Raw genomic sequence first — 9653 nt, forward strand, 5'->3', positions numbered from 1 at the left:
AAAGCATGAACTCTTGTTCTTCAGTTAAAGAGCTTCTATAATAGCATTGATAATAGATGCCTTTTGTAGCCAAAACCAGGCATCTCGACCTTATGTTTTCAGTTAAATGTTTAACTGAACATTGTTAAACATTGTTTGGTACCCAAAACAGCAGTGGACAGTGTTGTGCAATAATCATCTGTCATCAAGATATTCAGTAGTTTGTTTTTCCATAAGCATGTAATTGATCATATTTCTGCCAAGGATGTGCCTTCAAATTTGTAATTATAGTATTGTAGAAAAATGTCTTTTTGTCAGTGTCTCTTTTGTTAAACCATTCAATCTTCTGCCAGCAGTTCCAAACTACCCTGTGTTTTTACTTAATTTTTTGACTGTTAATCAGTGATGGGGCAGAATTGGAGACAAGACTACCCATTTGCTAAGAGAGGGAGGGAAGAAAAGTCTGTTTTCCTTTAGTGCCATTCCACCTGCTGTATCATTTCATGAGGATGAAAAACAGAGGAATGTAATTGTCCTCATTTCCTTTGTAGTCTCTAATACATTCTTGATAGATCATCTACCCCAGATGAGCTTAATAGAGGCAAGAGGTTTCCTTGCATTTGGGTGGCCCTATACAGTGTTTGAGGATCCTACCCAAAATATATTCCCATACCAAACACTTTTGTGGGTTAAGGAAAGAGTTTTAAACTTATTGTAAGGAAAAACTCCTTTTTATTTCTGTCCCCCAATCTTGAGAGTATTCAGTTTGGTGAGATAATATTGGAAATAGAAACATAAGATTAAAATCTCTGAACTGTCCCCTTAGCTGGTTGGCCTTCCTCTTCTATTGGTGTCTTAACACTAACCTCCAAGAAGGATGTGCAGTTATAGCAACATCAGAGGTGAGGTCTCAAAACTTTTCAGATACTAAAACAAAGCAAAGCAAAATACCAGAAAACCTTCCTGTTGGGGAATGCTTTTTATGTTAAGGCATTAAAGGCCCTCCTAAAATTCAGAGACAAGAGGGGTAGAGCTGTATCTGTCACAAATTTTACCTAAGGACAGCGAACCTTACTTGCTTAATAGCTTCCTCTTCGTAGATGTGACCACTACTTGTGGAGATGAATTACAAGTGAGGGATGAAAGGCAAGACTCTAGGACAAAGTTTAAGTGAAGATGCTGCTATATATAGGATCTCATACAATTTAAGAAATCTGAGAGCCCCCTTACAGTCTCCTCTCTAGAAAAATTTGAAATAGGTTGTGTAGTCTTTCACATAATGTATCTGTTGGCCTCAAGTGGCCCCCAGCTTTTCATTGTTAGCACCCTGCCCCACGCTCTCAGACCTGTTGATAAACTGAAGGGCTGTCATTACTTCAACATTACTTGCTTCATTCACCTCACCCAATCAAAACTTTTTATTTCTTCATCGCAGTGTTTATCACCAAGTAATAGGGGAAAAACCGAGATTAACTCCATCCATCCTGAAATGCCAATGACCTTTAAATATGGCCAGAAGTATTTGCAATTATTTGGAAAGAATATTTTTAATCCAAATAACTTAATTGAAAAACATCTGGCCTTGTGGAAGAGGTTGTTTTGGGGAAACTAGATAGACCCCAGGATCAACTTTCCTCAGCTCTTCTTGCAGCTTTTTACCTTACACTTTTCCATCCACCATTTCTTTAACATCACATCCCCATTGTGATGGGAAGAGCACTGAATTTGGAGCCCACAGGACCTATTTGCAAAATCTCAGTTCTGCCACTTACCACCTGGGTGACTGTTAGTTTCCTCTTGTTGCTGTAACAAATTACAGCAAACTTGGTGTCTTTTTTAAAAATGTTTTAGATAACATTTAGTCATTTTTGAGAGAGAGAGAGACAGAGTGCAAGCAGGTGAGGGCAGAGAGAGGGAGACAGAATCCAAAGCAGGCTCCAGGCTCTGAGCTGTCAGCACAGAGCCCGACACGGGGCTCGAACTCACGAACCATGAGACCATGACCTGAGCTGAAGTTGGCCACTCAACTGACTGAGCCACCCAGGCACCCCTAAAGTAATCTGATTTTCTCAGAAGTAATCACTTGGAGTCAGGAAATGTAATCATTTGAGACTAAGAAGAAAAGTTAAGGTACTTAAAAGCAGTTTCTATCTCCAAGAGCTCTGTTTATCGAGTGTCTTTAACCAATGATTTTAAGTTGATGTTAGACCACTAAAAGATTTACTTGATGTTTATTTTTGCCTTTTCTGAAGCATATGTGCTTCTCCTTATCTCTTAGGGTATGATACACTGATTCTCCACATTTACATGTTACTCAGTGAACAAATACATAAGAAAGTATGATACACTCCTATAATTTATACCAGCGTAGTATTTCCATGGGCTTTGAAGGTGCTGTAGTCCTTCCTTATATTTGCCCTTAAAATGAACCATCAGGTTCCCCCAAATTTTTGGCTTTATTTGTCTGTCTTTGAAACTACATTTTCTTTTGTTGCCATCATATCTGCTTATGTTGTGTTTTACATACCTTCCACCTCTCTAAAAGTCATTACCTGAGCCTTTGTTATCACTTTTGACTGTGCTGCATTTAGCTACATTTCTAAGTTTCTGATTCTTGCAAGTTTGTGGAAGCAAAGGATTCTTTAACCCACATCAGCCTTGACCTAAGTGTACCACTTTAGGGGGGCCTAGGTAGCTCAGTCGGTTAAGCATATAACTCTTGATTTCAGCTCAGTTCATGCTCTCATGGTTCATGAGTTTGAGCCCTATGTTAGGCTCTGCATGGGGATTCTCTGTCTCCCTCTGTGTCCCTCCCCTGCTTGCTCTCTCTCAAAAAAAAATATTAAAAAAAAAAATAAGTGTACGACTTTACTTAAAGTTCATGATCTGGAGCTCCTGGTCTAGCAAGCCATGAAAATGCCAATAAATGTTTTAAAATAAAGCTTGTATTTATTTTTTAATGTTTTTTTGAAGTTTATTTATTTTGAGAGAGAGAGAGCAAGTGGGGAGGGGCAGAGAGACAGGCAGAGAGAGAATTCCAAGCAGGCTGTGCAACGTCAGTGCAGAGCCTGATGCGGGGCTCGAACTCATGAACCCATGAGGTCAGGACCTGAGCTGAAGCCAAGAGTCAGAGCTTAACTGATTGAGCCACTCAGGTGCTCCTGAAGCTTTTATTTAAACATCTATTTTGTTCAACCTTGAAGTTTTACTAATAAGCTAAAGAACAAATGGCCAATGCCAATGAATATTTGGGCTTCAATGTAGCAATGACAGCAGGTAGCCAGTGCCAAAAACAGAAGACTGGCCTAGCAGATGGAGAATAGACCCTCTGCGCAGGCAGCATTAAAACTTAAGCAGAGGGGCGCCTGAGTGACTCAGTCTGCTAAGCGTCCAACTTCAGCTCAGGTCATGATCTTGCAGTTCATGAGTTTGAGCCCCTTGTCGGGCTCTGTGCTGACAGCTCAGAGCCTGGAGCCTGCTTTGGATTCTGTGTCTCCCTCTCTCTCTGCCCCTCCTCCACTCATGTGCTCTCGCTCTCTCTCTCTCTCTCTCTCTCTCTTTCCTCTCTCAAAAATAAATGAACATTAAAAAAGTTAAAAAACTTAAGCAGAAGACCTTAAATCAGCATCTGGATAAAAGTAATATCCAGGCATGGTTAGGTCGACATATAGGGGCCTTGGCCAGGGGAGGAATTGGAGAACAAAGCCTGCCCATAATCCAGAGAGGCATACCCAGAGGAGGACTATGTGGGGGACTTGCCACAGAACCCTGCTTAGTGGGAGGGCGGGGGATGTCGCTCTGAGGTTAAAACCTGCTCCAGGTGGGTGAGCTGTAGCTCCCCAAATGGGTTTAAGAAGATGTGGTGTTCAAGGTCATGGAAGTCCTGGGAGAGGAGGCCTAGGGCATGGAGCTATGGGTCATGGTGAAATTGGTTATAGAGGTCAGGGTATGATGAGTTGGGGAAGAGGGAGCTTTGAATGCTGAGGTGGAGGCTGTGGGCCAGGGAGAGGTACCCTCATTCACCCTGTACTGACCTGGGAGCAGCTGGACAACCAGTGGGATACATACATGTTGAAAATGAAAGGACACCTGGATGCCAAGTTGGATGCCTACATGGCACAAAAAGATCCCAAAACCAATGACTGAAACGTGCCCACCCTCCTGGGAGAGACTCTTGTTCAAAAGTCACCACATCTGTAAGTAACTTTGAGATAACAGATGGAGAAGAAACCTGATTGATGATAGAAGGACTTACTACAATAGGCTATGGACTTACTTTCTCCAATTTGTGCCTTTAGTGTGTTCCTTTTACTTTTTTGATACTGTGTTGTATGAAACCATTTTTTGCTCTGGCTTAGGTTTTCTTGTGTTTGTTTTTTTTTCCCTCATTGCTCTGACTTTTCTTTGAATATGAATGTGGTGTCCTTTTGGCTAGGACACCCTCTTCCCATCTCTGCCTGCCTTCACCTGTCATATGCTCTGATGTTCTAACATTTCCTCTCTTCATTTCTGTGTCCCCATGAAAATGCCCCAGAAGGAGCCGATCAGTGTTCTTTCTTAATGGCTAGGTTTCTGAGAAACGGTTCTGTTCTACGTCATCTTTAATAACCTCTTAGAAATGTTTAGAAAATCTGGAGCTCAAAAATGAATTCTCCACATTGGTATTTTAGTGTAGTAAATTGGGAGCACTGACATAGCTGCAGGGCCACATAACAGGTTATATGAGGTAGTACCTCTGGTTTGATTAAAGCTACTTCCGTGTACATTGACACCATGTAATGATTGTGCTGGTTCGGGTATGTACATGTTCTACCCTAGAATGAGATGTATAAACTTTCCTCTTGCTTTGTATCATGTCCAGAGAGTTACTGTTGAGATGGCTTACACCTACACTAGAGAGGAAATAGCCATTTGGTTTGCCAGATGTTTCAGAAGAGAAGGGGATAGAATGTTGGCAGGTATCTGATGGGAGTGGTCAGAAGATACCCATGCTGAAATGCTGTTATCCTTATGTTTATCCCAAACCAATCTTGGGATTCTCCATTCATTGGCTTTGTTTGACCCTCTTTTTATTTCCCTTGAGGTTTAACTAAGTTCAACCATACTCTGTCAACTGTTCCAGTTTTCAGTGGAATCTTGTATTTCTGGTTCATTATAACAAGAAATCATTCTCAAAACAACAACAAGCCCCATACTTTGACCCTGTTCTTTAAAGACCATGTGGTGACACCTTCACTGTCTGTGAATTTTGTGGGAGAGAAGTCAAGACTTGGCCATCTGCTTTGCTCATCCCTGTTACTAGGAGAAGTTATCACAGTACCATAAGCAAATCAATCCTAAATCTGTTTCTCCTTCCTCCCTACCTCCTCCCTCCAGGTATTTCTCCAGTATCACTGACTGGGAAATTGGATGGCTTCACGTCAGACCCAGAAGAAATGGGAGATAGTTGTGAATTGATTTAAGAAAATAATCTAAAAAAAATATAATTCATTTTTTAATTGTAGGGAGATGATAAAGTACATAAAAGTAAATGTTACTTCCTTGTAGAATTATATTTCATTGGTTTAGGCTGTGTTTGGTTGGAGGAGCTTGTGTAAATCAGAATGTCCAGATCAGCATTATGGTATATTTGCTCACAAAAATAGCACTTAATGGCACCATGAATTTATCCCATAAATTACTTGTATGATGAGATAGAGTATGTCTTTGATCTTGTCCTTCTTGCTGCTCAGTTGGGAGAACTGATCACAAATGGTTTCTGGAAAGAAATATGTAAAGAAGCCATCTCTGAATAGCAAGGAAGTGGAGGATGTCTTGCTGTTTTAGGAGTGGTGTCAATTGGTGTGACATTTCATTTAAAAATTTTTTATGGTTTTCTAAATTGTCCCAGTTAAAAAGTTTTTCACAAAGGTATCGGCCTCAGAACATATGCAGTGTTCAGAAGAGCTGGCAGTGGCTTGAGGAAGACAGATCCAGGATCTCAAGGAGGAGGAGACACTAGCCCAACCCACCAGCAGAATTAGTTTGGATCAAGAGAAACCACTCAGGTGCCTAAGTGAACAGATATACCATCACAGCTCTGTTCTTTATTGGACGGGTGACCTTAGACTACTTATGTAATTACTCAGTGTCTTGGGTGCCTGGGTGGCACAGTCAGTTAAGCATCTGACTCTTGATTTCGGCTCAGATCATAAACTCACAGTCATCAGATGGAGCCCCATGTCGGGCTCCATACCGTGCATGGAGCCTGCTTAAGACTCTCTCTCCCCAGGAGGAGTTAGGATGGCAGAGAAATAGGGGGACCTGGGGCTTTCCTCATCTTTTAAACACAGCTGTATTGAGGTCAGATTACTTGGAACACCCAGGAAATTGATCTATGTAGTGACAGATCTCCACAGTTGGAGGGAGACAGCTTGGCAGGTGTGAGTTGCATGGTTGTGAATTGGGGGAGAGAAAAATGGCTGCACTGTGGAGGGGAGGGAACTCTTTCCATGGAGAGGCAAGGGAGACAAAGAGAGAGAGGGGTTGAGATCGTGTGGCATTGAGTTAGCACAAGAGGAAAACCTTTCTGGACCACGGACTGGGGAGAGAGAAATACTGAGTGTACCACTTCTTTTTTGCAAACAGCTTTTGGAGCTCGGACTCTGAGGTTTTGAAAGTGCATAACTTTTTCTGGAGTGGAGCTCATCTGTGCACTCCTGGGGAGGAGGGAGCTGGCCCCAGAGTGCATAATGTGGTTTAGCAATCTTCAGGGTGCACTGAGACAGAACAGTCCCCTTCCTTGAGTACTTGTGGAAGAGGGTTTATTGCCTCCCCAAGGACAAAAGACCCTGAAGGTGCCAGCCAAAGACCTTTCATCAGCAGGGTGAAGTTCTACTCCAGAGGAGGGCAGTGGATCATGCAGTGCCAGGCCCTTTTAAGACTTTGGGTTTTGAATCCCAGCTGTGGGCCAAAGAAAAACCGCAAGAGAGTTTGGTGCAGGGCGAGCTGACTTCCCTTGCTATTCTATGGGGGCTTCTTGACAGCAGGGGTTGAGATCCCCATTCTGGGGATAAGAGATTGGGGTGGCTCCTTTCCCCTCCCTCCACACCAACAGTGTGGGACTTCAGAGTGCAACACAGCAGCCCCCAGTGGAGGTGGGACCCGCTTGCAACAAATTCTGCCCCACCATGCCTGGCAACTGCTTATTTACTGGGCCAAGACTGACTCGGAGCCAACACAGCTGGCCTCTCTTCCATGAGGCCAGCACAGTCACCACCACCTAGGCACCAACAGACAAGTCTTTTTTTCTAACTCCTGCTTCTTTTTTTCTTTTGGAATCAAGCTCATAGTTCCTTATTATTATTTATTTTTTATTTCCTTTTCTCTTTTTTGGGGATCAGACTTTTTTATTACTTTTTTTTCCTTCTTTATTCTATTCTTCTGCTCCCCCCCCCATTTTTCCTTTTTTTATCTTTGAAATCATATTTATAGTTTTTGATTCTCTGTTTGGTTTCCTTTGTTCTCTTTATTTATCTACTTTATTGGTATCAGTCTCCCCCTTTTCTTCCCCAGAGTTACATCAACAAAATAAATCAAATCACACCTAGTCAAAGGTCCAAACACTACACCACTGCAAGCAAAGAGGAGCTCTAGAGGACTGACCAGTGGGAAAGAGAAGCCACACGCAACAGTAGAATGCACACAACATTCACCAGAGACACTTCCTGAAGTGCCAAGCTCTGGACAGTGTATGACTCCTTTCTAATACAGTAGTACTGTCAGGTGCAGGAAACATAAAAACTTTTAAAACACACAAAAGACAGAAACTTAGCCAAAATTACAAGATGGAGGAATTCTCCCCAAGAGAAAGGTAAAGAAGAAATCACAGCCAGGAATTTGCTCAAAACAGATATAAGCAATATATCTGAATGAGAATTTAGAACAACAGCCATAAGACCATTAGCTGCACTTGAAAAAAGCGTAGAGGCAGCTGGGTGGCTCAGTTGGTTAAGCATCCAACTTCAGCTCAGGTCATAATCTCACAGTTCCTGGGTTTGAGCCCCATGTTGGGCTCTGTGCTGACAGCTCAGAGCCCAGAGCCTGCTTCAGATTCCGGGTCTCCCTCTCTCTCTGCCCCTCCCCGCTCATGCTCTTTCTCTCTCTCTCTCAAAAATAAATTAAAAAAAAAAGAAAAAAGCATAGAAGACATCAGAGAAACCCTTGCTGCAGAGATCAAAGACCTAAGAACTAGTCAGGATGAATTAAAAAATGCTATAACTGAGATGCAAAATAAACTAGATATAGTGACAGTGAGGATTGAAGAAGCAGAGGAGAGAATAGGTGAAATAGAAGATAAAATTATGGAAAATAAAGCTGAAAAAAACAGGGAAAGGAAATTACTAGATCACAGAGGGGATAATTAGAGAACTAAGTGATTTTACAAAATAAAACAATATCTATATCATTGGAGCCCCAAAAGATGAAGAACAAGAAAAAGGGGCAGAAGGTTTATTTGAACAAACTATAGCTGAGAACTTCCCTAATCTGGGGAAGGAAACAGGCATCTAAGTCCAAGAAGCACAGAGAATTCCCCTCAAAATCAACAAAAACAGACCAACACCATGACATATCATAGTGAAACTTGCAAAATACAAGGATAAAGAGAGAATTCTGAATGCAGCCAGAGACCAAAGGTCCTTAACCTACAAGTGTAGACACATAAGGTTAGTAGCAGACCTGTCCACTGAAACTTGGCAGGCCAGAAAGGAATGGCAGGAAATATTCAATGTGCTGAATAGGAAAAATATGCAGCCGAGAATCCTTCAACCAGTGAGACTGTCATCCAGAATAGGACAGGTAAAGAATTTCCCAAACAAGAACTAAAGGAGTTCATGACCACTAAACCAGCCTTGCAAGAAATTTTAAGGTGGCTCTCTGAGTGGAGGAAAAATAAGACCAAAGCAGCAAAGACTACACAGGACCATCACCAGAAACACCAAATTTACAGATAACACAATGGCACTAAATTCATATCTTTGAATAATCACTCTGAATGTAAATGGACTAAATGCCCCAATTAAAAAATATAGGATATTAGAATGGATAAAAAAAAGATCCATCCATATACTAGCTACAAGAGACTCATTTTAGACATGACATTTGTACATTGAAAGTGAGGGAATGGAGAACCATCTATCATGCTAGTGGAGGTCAAAAGAAAGCCAGAGTAGCCATACTTAAATCAGAATAACTAGATTTTAAAACAAAGACTATAACAAGAGATGAAGAAGGGCATTATATCATACTTTACAGGTCTATCCAACAAGAAGATCTAATAATTGTAAATATTTATTCCCCCAACTTGGAGGCACCCAAGTATATAAATCAATTAATCACAAACATAAAAAAACTCATTGATAATAATACCCATATAGTAGCAGATTTTAATACCTCGCTTACAACAATGGACAGATCATCTAAGCAGAAAATCAACAAGGAAACAATGGCTTTGAAGGACACACTGGACCAGATGGACTTAACAGATATATTCAGAAATTTTCATTCTAAAGCAGCAGAATACACATATTTGCAGATCACAACACTATGAAACTTGAAATCAATTACAGGAAAAAATTTGGAAATACCTCAAATACATGGAGGTTAAAGAAAAGCCTATAAAATGAAAAGGTTAA

At 41.2% G+C, this 9653-nt stretch overlaps 1 pseudogene; it reads left to right on the top strand.

Moving 5' to 3' along the window:
• The first annotated feature begins 2 nt into the window (after positions 1–2).
• Positions 3–6200, top strand: LOC128311615 (chromatin target of PRMT1 protein-like; annotated as a pseudogene).
• Positions 6201–9653: the final 3453 nt, after the last annotated feature.

This window comes from Acinonyx jubatus, chromosome X, assembly GCF_027475565.1.
Source record: "Acinonyx jubatus isolate Ajub_Pintada_27869175 chromosome X, VMU_Ajub_asm_v1.0, whole genome shotgun sequence".
Taxonomy (NCBI): Eukaryota; Metazoa; Chordata; class Mammalia; order Carnivora; family Felidae; genus Acinonyx; species Acinonyx jubatus.